General features: G+C 35.3%; 1 pseudogene; it reads right to left on the minus strand.

The window, feature by feature from the left end:
• Positions 1 to 8,064: 8,064 nt before the first annotated feature.
• Positions 8,065 to 8,518, minus strand: LOC109458695 (large ribosomal subunit protein eL32 pseudogene; annotated as a pseudogene).
• Between the last annotated feature and the right edge of the window lie 2,962 nt (positions 8,519 to 11,480).

The raw sequence follows: 11,480 nt of genomic DNA on the forward strand, positions 1-11,480 counted from the left end.
ATAATCATGAGGATGTAAAGTATAGCATAGGGAATATAGTCAATAATATAGTAATAACTAGATATAGTGTCAGGTAGTTACTAGACTAGTCAGGGGGATCACTTTTTAAATTATAGAAATGTTAACCATATGCTGTACACCTGAAATTAATATAAAATAATATTGAATGTCAATTGTAACTGAAAAATTAAAAAGGGGATCAAAAGGTGAAGGGGAATAAGAAGTCCAAATTTCCAGGTATAAAACAAATAAGTTATGGGGCTATAATGTACAGCATGGAGAATATAGTCAATAAAATTGTGATAGCATGGTACGGGTGTCAGATGGTTGCTGGACTTATGGTGACCGCTTCTTTAGGTATATAAATGTTGAATACCTATTGTGTATACCTGAAACTAATATAATATTTTATGCTAACTATATTTTTAATAAAAATTATTTTTTAAAGTACTAATTGATACAACTACTTTGTTGGAAATAACACACATTTAGATTTATTTTCTGTTGTATTTGCTTTTTAATACTTAAGGTCAGTAATGTTTTAGTCACAGTTCATATAAACTATCTGGTTATATTACCCCTATCCTTACATTTATACCACATGTTTTCAGTTCTGGTCCTTTGTTTATTCTGTGCTTTCTCTCTGAAATGCCTTTACTCTATTTCATCACGTACAAATTTCATCCATACTGCCAGCCTTGATCTAATTGCACCTCTTCCAGGCAACCTTTCCTGCCACCCACTAAAATATATATATATATATATGTATTTTTTTAATAAAATATATAGATACCCATGTTTCTTTAGCTACATCTTTTATTCTTTACTATCTTTGTACTGTTATTTACTTGCACTTATTGTCTTCCCTCTTAGTTCCCTCTTAGATATGAAACTACTTGAGTTTGGATTCCCTGTTCTAATGAAGGCAGCATTCCAAGAAATATTTGTATAATAATGTAAATACATAAGTTAATTGCAACTGCTTAAGAAGGATAGAAATGAAAGATATTAATGATATTTGTTGTGTTCTGTTACTACACTTAGTAAGAAAATTATTTTTAAGAAGTAAAGCTATCTCTCATCTAGTTCTAAAAAAAACTATTGGAGAACACCTTCATCGCTTTAGGTCAGGCAAAGATGTCTTTAATGGGAAACAGAAAAGCACTAGTAAAGGAAAAATGAATACATTACACTATATTAAAATTAATAACTTCTGTTCATCAAAAAACATTAAGAAAAGGGAATGATAAACTATAGAGTGGGAGAAAATATTCATGAGATACATAAAAGACTCAAACCCAGGCATAAGAAAAAAAATCTGCTACAAATTAATTTAAAAAAAAGGGATCAACATCTTAATAGAAAATACGCAAAAGACTCTACCAGGTACTTCACAAAAAAGGATATCCAGATGGCTGATAATCTTATGAAAATGTACACAACATCATCAGTCATCAGAGAAGTAATGGGTATTAAAACCACAATGAGATACCACAACATACCCACCAGAATGATTAAAATTACAAAGGAAAATCAAATGATTACAAAGTGGCTGAAGAAGTGAACAGGAATGCTACTAAGAGCATAAACTGATATGAGCACGTTGGAAAGCAATTTGGTGGTATCAGCTAAAGCTGGATATGGGTATGCTCTTTGACCTACTGTGAATGCATGCATGTGCTCATTTAAAGACAGGTACCAGAATGTTCATAACCCCATTCCTCATAATAGCTAAAACCTGGAAACAGATGTCCATCAACAGAAAATGTATAAAGTCATGTGGCACATTCATTCCAAAGCATGTTGTATAACAATTTGTTACTGCTAAATCCAAAAATATGGATGAATTGCATGAACACAATGTTGAGGGTTTTTCTGTTTTTACAAAGTAGACACAAATGTCTTCCTATTGTGGGATTGAATTTATGGAAAATTCAACACCAGGCCAAATTAAACAGTAGTGTTGGAAATCAGATTGTGGTTATCTTTTTCAGGGCATAGTGAATGGGAGAGCAAAGAGGGAAGTTGCTAAGGTGCTGTTATAGTCTATTATTTCTTAATCTGGTGACTGACTATATTAGATGTGATCACTTTGTGAAAATTCATGAAGTTGTAAACTTACCATTTAGGTAAACAATTCTGTATGACTTTTATAAAAGATTTTTTTAAAATAAAAGGTTTTCACAACTTTATTTGTAGCAGCAATCTCATTGCCTTAGGCATTATGCCAAAAGGTTGTGTATGTATAAATTACATATCCTTTTAATAGCACAAAAACTGTTAAACATCAATATTTTTATATTAAGAGGTAAAATTACAGAGTGATTTATTCAAGCTACAAATAGGAACTATAATAAACGTTTATCGATTTTAAAATTATGAAGGCTTGAGAATTTAAATCGGAGTTTCAACATGCGAAAACAATTCATTTGTTCAAATGACCTTGGTGTTTATGATTAACTGTGAATTTGATTAAGCAGAGGTATACGTATCATCTTGCAATGTGAAAGTGTTTCCTTATCCACTTTTTCCCCCCTTGGATGGGTCTGGGGTATTCTGGGAATATCCTTAACATTATAAACTTATTTGGAAAAGTAGGTAATACTTAAAATACACTTAAGTGAGTTATCCTCCATCAAAACAATCAGAGGAAGAACCAGAATTAAGCATTAAGAATCTCTCTAGGCCAAGAGACAAAATCTGCATTGTCTGTATTCTAAGGAAATCTTTTTTGATTTTTGTTTTGTTTTGTTTTGTCGTTTGTTTGTTTATTTTTTCCCAGAATGAACTCAAAACAATCACTAGGACTTCAAGGCCTAAAACAAAGTATTTTGTTAAGTCTTCTGGATTTTAGCATGTTTACTCAGTAATTAGATTTAAATTTAAATAAACATTGGTCACAGCTTTAAAGGATAAAAAAAAGTCACAGCAGGGTATAGAGCAATGTGGCCACCTCAGACAGACTAGGAATGACTGCTAGATGAGGAAAGGAAAGGAGACTTCTTAGACCTGCTATCTTAATCTATTAGGGCTGCTATACCAAAATACTGGGGTGGTTTATAAACAAGACATTTATTTCTCATAGTTCTAGAGGCTGGAAAGTCCAAGACCAAGGTGCCAGCAGATTCAGTGTCTGGTGAAAACCTGCTGCCTGGTTTATAAACAACCATCTTCTCTCTGTGTCTTCACATGGCAGAAGGCAAGGGAGCACTCTAGGGTCTCTTTTATAAGGGCAGTAATCTCAGTCGTGAAGACTGCATTCTTATGGCCTAATCAACTCCCAAAAGCCCCACTTCCTAAAACCATCACATTGGGGATTTTGTTTCAACACTTGAATTTGGGTGTGTGTGGAGGGGGTGCAGTGGAGGGGAGGGCACACAAACATTCAGTCTATATCCTTGCCATACTTTTTTGAAATTCAAAGATGTAAGTGATTACTGGTCAATTACTTCTGACATGATAAACCCCACAAAGACAACGAGAACAAGGAAGATATCAAAACATACCTTGAGGGGCCAGCCCGGTGGCTCAGGCGGTTAGAGCTCCATGCTCCTAACTCCGAAGGCTGCTGGTTCAATTCCCACATGGGCCAGTGGGCTCTCAACCACAAGGTTGCTAATTCAATCCCTCGAGTCTCGCAAGGGATGGTGGGCAGCGCCCCCTTCAACTAAGATTGAACACGGCACCTTGACCTGAGCTGCCACTGAGCTCCCAGATGGCTCAGTTAGTTGGAGCATGTCCTCTCAACCACAAGGTTGCCGGTTCGATTCCCACAAGGAATGGTGGGCTGCGGCCCCCCCTACAACTAGCAACAGCAACTGGACCTGGAGCTGAGCTGCGCCCTCCACAACTAAGATTGAAAGGACAACAACTTGACTTGGAAAAAACAAAAAAAAAACACGTCCTGAAAGTACACACTGTTCCCCAATAAAGTCCTGTTCCCCTTCCCCAATTAAAAAACAAAACAAAACAAAACAAAACAAAAAAAACATACCTTGAGGCAAATGAAAATGAAAAAGCAAAGACCCAAAATCCATGAGAAACAGCAAAAGCAGTACTAAGAGGGAAATTCATTAGCAATACAGGTCTACCTCAAGAAAAAAGAAAAATCTCAAAAAAAAAGAATATGAATAAAGAAAACTCAAATAAACAAACTAATCTTGCACCTAAAGGAACTAGAAAAAGAAGAACAGCAAAAAAAACCAAAAAAAAACAAAGTGATTAGAAGGAGGGAAATAATAATGATCAGAGCAGAAATAAACAAGATAGAGTGCATAGAACAAACAAAAAAATGTCAATGAAACCAAGAGCTGGTTTTTTGAAAAGATAAATAAGACTCATCAAGGACAAAAGAGAGAAGATCCACCTAAATAAAATTAGAAATGAAAGAGGAGAAGTGAAAACAAATACCGCAGAAATACAAAGGATTATAAGAAAACACTATGAACAATTATATGCCAACAAATTAGACAACCTGGAAGAAACAGATAAATTCCTAGAAACAAAATCTTCTAAGACTGAATTAAGGACAAACAGCAAATCTAAACAGACTGATTACTACTAATGAAATTGAATCAGTAATCAAAAAATTTCCAACAAACAAAAAGTCCTGGACCAGATGCCTTCACAGGTGAATTTTACTAAACATTTAAAAAAGGATTAACTCCTATGCTTCTCAAACTATTCCAAAAAATTCAAGATGAGGGAAAGCTCCCAAGTTCATGTTTATGAGGCCAACATTACTCTGATTTCAAAACCAGATAAAGACGTTACCAAAAAATAAAAATAAATAAATAAATAAATAAATTATAGGCCAATATCCCTGAAGAATTTAAATGCAAATGTCCTTAACAATGTATTCGCAAACCAAATTCAGCAATACATTTAAAAGACCATGCACCATGGTCAAGTGGGATTTATTCCTGGGACGTAAGGTTGGTTCAGTAATGTGATATGCCACATAAACAAAATGAAAGATGAAAATCAGATTATCATATCAATAGATGCAATGAAAGCATTCAACAAAATCCAACATCCATTTATAATATAAACTCTCAGCAAAGTGGGAATAGAGGGAATATACCTCAACATAATAAATATTATGTTTGTCATACCATATAAGACAAACCCACAGCTAACATCATACTCAATAGTGAAACGCTAAAAGTGTTTTCCTTAAGATCAGGAACTAGACAAAGAAAAAGAAATAAAAATCATCCAAATTGGAAAGGAAGAAGTAAAACTGTCATTATGTGTAGGTGATGTGATACTATATAGAAAGCACTTTAAAGATTCCACCAAAAAACTATTAGAACTAATAAATGAATTTAGTAATGTAGCAGGGTACAAAACTACTATTCAGAAATTGGTTGCATTTTTATATACCAATAATGAACTATCAGAAAGAGAAATTAAGAAAATAATCCAATTTACAATAGCATCAAAAAGCACAAAATACCGAGGAATAAATTTAACCAAGGAGGTAAAAGACCTGTACTAGGTAAACTATAAAACATTGAAGAAAGTGAAGAATACAATTAAATGGAAGCATATATCGTGCTCATAGATAGAAAGAAATAACATAATTAAAATGTCCATACTACCCAAAGCAATCTACAGATTGCATGCAATCCCTATCAAAATACCAATGGCGTTTTTCACAGAACTAGAACAAATATTCCTAAAATTTGTGTGGCACCACGGAAGACCCCAAAGAACCACAGTAATCTTGAGAAAGAAGAACAAAGTTGGAGGTATCACACTAGCTGATATCAAACTATACAACAAGGTTTTAGTAATCAAAACAGCATGGTATTGGCATAAAAACAGCCACATAGATCAATGGAATAGAATAGAGGGCCCAGAAATAAACCTATGTCAATATGGTCAATTAATCTATGACAAAGGAGGCAAACATATACAATGGGATGAACACAATCTATTCAATAATTTGTGTTTAGAAAACTGGACAGATACATGCAAAAAAAAAAAAAAGAAAATAGGTCACCTTCTTATAATATATACAAGAAGAAATTAAAAATGGATTAAAGACTTAAATGTAAAACCCGAAACCATAAAAATCCTAGAAGAAAACATAGGCAGTAAACGCTAATATCGCTTAGTAATTTTTTTCCTGATATATCTCAATGGCAAGGGAAATAGAATAAAAATAAACAAATGGGACTACATCAAACTAAAATGTTTTGCACTGCAAAGGAAACCATCAACAAATGAAAAGACACCCTAACAAGTGGGAGAAGATATTCACCAATGATACATCTGATAAGGGTTTAATATCTAAAGTTTATAAAGGACTCATACAACTTAACACCAAAAAAGCAAATAATTTAATTTAAAAATGGGCAGAGGACCTGAATAGACATTTTTCCAAAGAGAACATACTCATGGCCAATAGACATAGGAAAAGATGCTCAATGTCATTAGTCATCAGAGAAATGCAAATTCAAATCACAATGAGATATCACCTCGCACCTGTCAGAACAGCTATAATGAATAAATCAACAAACAACAAGTACTGGGGAGGCGGTGGAGAAAAGGGAACCCTCATGCACTGTTAGTGGGAATGTAAATTGGTACAGCCATTATGGAAAACAGTATGGAGTTTCCTCAAAAAATTAAAAATAGAACTACCTATGATCCATCAATTCCACTTCTGGGTATTTATACAAAGAAATCCAAAACACTAATTTGAAAAGAAATATGCACCCCCTATGTTCATTGTAACATTATTTACAATAGCCATGACATGGAAGCAACCTAAATGCCCATCAATAGATGATTGGATAAAGAAGATGTGGAATGTACAATAGAATATTATTAAAGAAAAAAAAAAATCTTACCATTTGTGACAACATTGATGAACATAGAGAGTATCATGCTAAGTAAAATAAATCAGACAGAGAAAGACAAATAACATATGATATCATTTATATGTGTAATCTAAAGATCAAAATAAATAAACAAAGAAAACAGAAATAGACTCACAGATACAGAGAACTGATCATTGCCAGATGGGAGGGGGGCTAGAAGAGTGGGTGAAAAAAGTGAAGGGATTAAGAATTACAAAATGATAGTTACAAAATAGTCATGAGGATGTAAACTACAGCATAGGAAATATAGCCAATAATATTTTCATAACTGTGTATATATAAATGTCTAATTACTATGCTGTACACCTGAAACTAATATTTAAAAAAAATTGAATGTCAACTGCAAAAAGAAAAAAAAAAGTGGTATTACTGGAATGATGGAGTATTATCTGACCAGCCTTTTACCTTTGCAAAATGTAGGGCAAGTTAAAAAAAAAAAAAAAAAAGGAGACCCACGTACCATATGTCTAAATATTTAAATGTTATAAATCAACCTAAAAACTTACATAAAATGTTTCATCTTCCTATTTTTACAAGTATAACTTTCATAGCATATATTTTGGGCTCATGTGCCTGCAGGGGGCTCTGTCTTGTGTGTCTCATTCTGGGGCCCACCACACTGGAGGAACAGCACCTTGCAGGCATGTCATTCTCTGGGCAATACAGAAGCAAAGGAGCAAGCCCTGCCTTGCATGAATATTTCAACTCTGCTTACACCATCTTTATTAAACTTTGTATGCGGGCATTTTCCTGCCAAATCGCGTCGTAACGCGGGGCTTTTTTGACATTTTCTCGCCAAAATTAGACTTTCCGTAAAATATTCATATCTTTCGATCTATTTGATATTTTTCTATGAAACTTTCAGTGTTTTAGTTTAAAAAGAGGTCTTTATTTATTTACTTTGCAAAATTTTTGCCGGTTCCAACTAGAGGCGATATGACGAGTTTACTCATTTCCCACAAACAATGTGTTCTTCCCATTGGTTAAAGGAAGTCAGATAGCCAAATCCAAAATCAAGGAGACAGGAATTACATTCTATCTAAAAAGAGGCCATGGCAAAGGAATAAAAAGATTATTCTACTAGAACAAAGGAAGAATTCAGACCTTCTTTTTTTTTTTTTTTTTTTTTTAGAATTTTATGCTTTTATTAAAATACAATGTGCACACAAGGTATCTATTCGTTTTCTTCACAGCTCAACCTGGCATTAGGATTAGTGACTCTGATGGCCAGCTGAGCTGCTCCTTCCACAATGGCTTTGAGGTTCTTTGAGGAGACGTTGTGAGCAATCTCAGCATGTTAAGATTTGTTGCATATCAGCAACACTTCAAGCTCCTTGACATTGTGGACCAGAACTTCCAAAAGCCACTGGGCAGCATGTGCTTTGTTTTCTTGTTACTCCCATAACCGATGTTGGGCCTCACGATCTGGCCCTTGAATTTTCTGTGCACGCTATTGCCAGTGCCTCTGGGTTTACGCCATTTACACTTAATTTTGGTATATCAGCCTGACTGGTGCTGTATAACTTCTTGGTCCTTCTTTTGACGATCTTGTGCTTCACGAGTGGTCTGAGGGCAGCCATTATACCAAGTAGATGAGTACCACCTCCGTAGGCAGCGCAGGGGAAGCCAGCCAAATTATTAAACCCACATTACTCAAAGGGATAGTTCTTCCTATTCTGTCACACAACTTTGGCTGTGGAACTTTGGCTTCGGCTATTGCTATGGCTTGCCCTGGCTATTTTAAATTCTCTGCTTGGGAAAAGGAGTAATTTTACAAAAAAACTATAATAACTAAAAGTTCATTGCAAATTAATGTGTCACCTTTTGCAAACATGATCAATAAGTACCAAACAAATGTTTCAGTAGATAAAAAAATGAATACAGTTCAGCTTGCAGAGTCTAGCATAAAACAGTGTTTTTACTGAGAATTGTCTACTGTCTGATTAAATACTAAAGGGCTTTCCTTTAAGCAAACGCACATATAATATAATAGTAAAATAGCTAAGAATTTGTACAGGAGGATAAAGAAAATGATAACAAATATTCCATTTATAAGTCCACATTTCAAACAAGTGTATATTTTCAATTAAAATTGTTTTTCCAAAATAGTAAGAATTTTGTGAAAAACTAGATGTCCTGCCATACTCAGCAGATAAAAATTTTAATATTAACATTTTAGATTGATCACCAAGCAAAAGTTATTTGTAATGAAATTCCTGATTGAGTGATATTTTTTTTTCAATTTAATGCTGAGCATGAATTTTTTTTAATTGGATGAAAGATAGTATCTGGCATCATGAAGTTTAGAACCCAGTAGAGCAATTAAATCACACTATAGCTAGAACACAGGCATAAAACTGATACCAAGTTGCTTGTGAAGTGATGAAATAAAAGTTTGCATTATGAGTCAAAGTATTATCTGCCCCTACGTTGGGGAAGGTTACATCTTCCACCTCATGCAATATCAGACATAGGTAAGCGACCCTGTGGTTGAATTATACACATCTGCCCTACTGACTTCAGGCCTAGCCATATAACTTGATGCATACCTTCCTGCAGGAAGATGATGTGTCTCTGTGTTGATAAACTCAGGACTTGTTTCATCAGTGACATACACTTAGAAATGACTGGGACAAGGAGAAGATTTGGGTGCCGTTTTGTGGTTCTACTGTGCTGTTTTCTCTCTATGATGAGACTGCACACATCTCCCATAAATACTGCTTCCTCAGCCTTGGTCTCAAGTAAAGATGTTGTGGAACAGAATTTTGGGTGACCTTTGATAAACCTGTAATGTGAGTGAGACAAAAATCCTGTCATTGTAAGCCATTAAGATTTAGCTTAACATAGCCAAGCAGTAACACAATATAGCCTAAACATAGTGCTATAGAAGTAAGTTTATTATTGATCCCACAAGTGATGTGCTACCATAACAAAAGACCTGAAACATGTGGCATTAGCTTCTGTGCTGGGTATGGATAGCAAGGAAACCTTTTTGCAGTGGAAAAATGACCCACGTCCTATAGTTGCAAACTGAAATAACCTAGAAGACAGATGATGTACTAAATGAGCTTGTGGCTTTAAGAGGAGACATAGTGTTGGTACAATGCCTTGGTTGCTATTGGCTGTGTTTGATAAGTTACTAAAGGGAAGACATGGACTCAGAAAAGGATAATTTATAAGCAAGAGTAATAGGAAATGAAGTACATATTCTGATAGTATTGTAGTATTGAAAAATGCAACTGTTTTTCATCTCCAGCTGATAAAAGATTAACCCAAAAGAGAAAGCTTTGGGTGACAAAGACCAATTTAAAAGGAAGCTCCATAGGAAAGACAAAATCAAGGATGTAACCAAAAAATCCTTTTCAAACCTTCTGAATCAATTAAGACAGCAAACAAAAACCCTTGCAGTTGGACAAATGGCAGAGGGAGAATAGACTAAAAGCATGGCTCCCCCATGAAAATCTGATGAGCTTCAAGTGTCCATAATTAACTTTAGAGAAACATGTATTGAAAATAATCATTAGTGTGAGTATTAATAAAAGAAACAAAACCAAATCAACTAGACAAGAAGCCATGTAAATTTTTCATAGAGTTGTACTCCAAAAATCACCCATTCTAGACTGAAATGAGCAACTGTTTGAGACATAAAATGACTCTTAGCCCTCAACTTTCTATGGGCAAGTGTCTCAGTTGAGGTTAAGTCAGGAAACCAGAGACTTTATAAGTATTATAAGGAATAAGAGATTTAATATGGAAATTTGAATTTACTCAACTGTGGGTGGAGCTAGGAAAGTGAAGGTGTTGGGAGTAGGATTTGAAGGATCCATGAAATAGTCACTAATGATTTTATCCTGAAGCACTAGCACAAGTGCTAGGACAACTTGGAAGTTGAGGGCAAACACAAGAAGCCTGTGCATCTCATGGCCAGAGGGCCTGGCAAAGGAGGAGCTCATGGAGAGTTCGGGGCAAGCCTCTGTGGGTCTTTATCCAAGCTTGGATGAACGTGAGGCAGTTGTTGGTCAGTACAGCCAGCCATCAAGATGAGCTGGACCAGAGGAGAGGACAGGAGGCCCACCGGGAATCACTGTACATCATGTCTACCACCATAACCCTCCAACAGTAACTTTCTCTGCTCTCATCTGCCTTCCAAATCTGAGCAAAGTTCGTTTAACTGGCCAAGTCTGTTCTACACCATACAGAAAGGGGTTCTGAGAAATGTGGTTTCCAGCCTTAAGGAGGAATCCAGGAGCTAAGTGAACACTAAGCAATCTAGCACAGAACAAAGCAGGCTGAGAAGCTGCTTAGCCCCAAGGAGATCATATTCAGATATGGCGAAGGATGATAACGAAAGAGGTAGGAACTCCCTGAAGGTAGAGGTAAAGGTCAGAAAATACAACAGACTGAAAATCTACTACAGGCAGAGAGACTAGGATGTAAACTTGGAACAGTCCCTACTCCAAAGCGAGAAGGAGCTTTGCTCAATTAGATTTCAAAATTTCTATGGACTAGTAACTGCTCTGTGTCTCCCATTATTCTCCTTCCCAGAAAAAAGGGCTTATTCTGGTTATCCTATCCCTATTCTGCTTTCCA

The sequence above is a fragment of the Rhinolophus sinicus genome, chromosome 17 (assembly GCF_057876585.1).
Source record: "Rhinolophus sinicus isolate RSI-liver-muscle chromosome 17, RSI-T2T, whole genome shotgun sequence".
Lineage (NCBI taxonomy): Eukaryota > Metazoa > Chordata > Mammalia > Chiroptera > Rhinolophidae > Rhinolophus > Rhinolophus sinicus.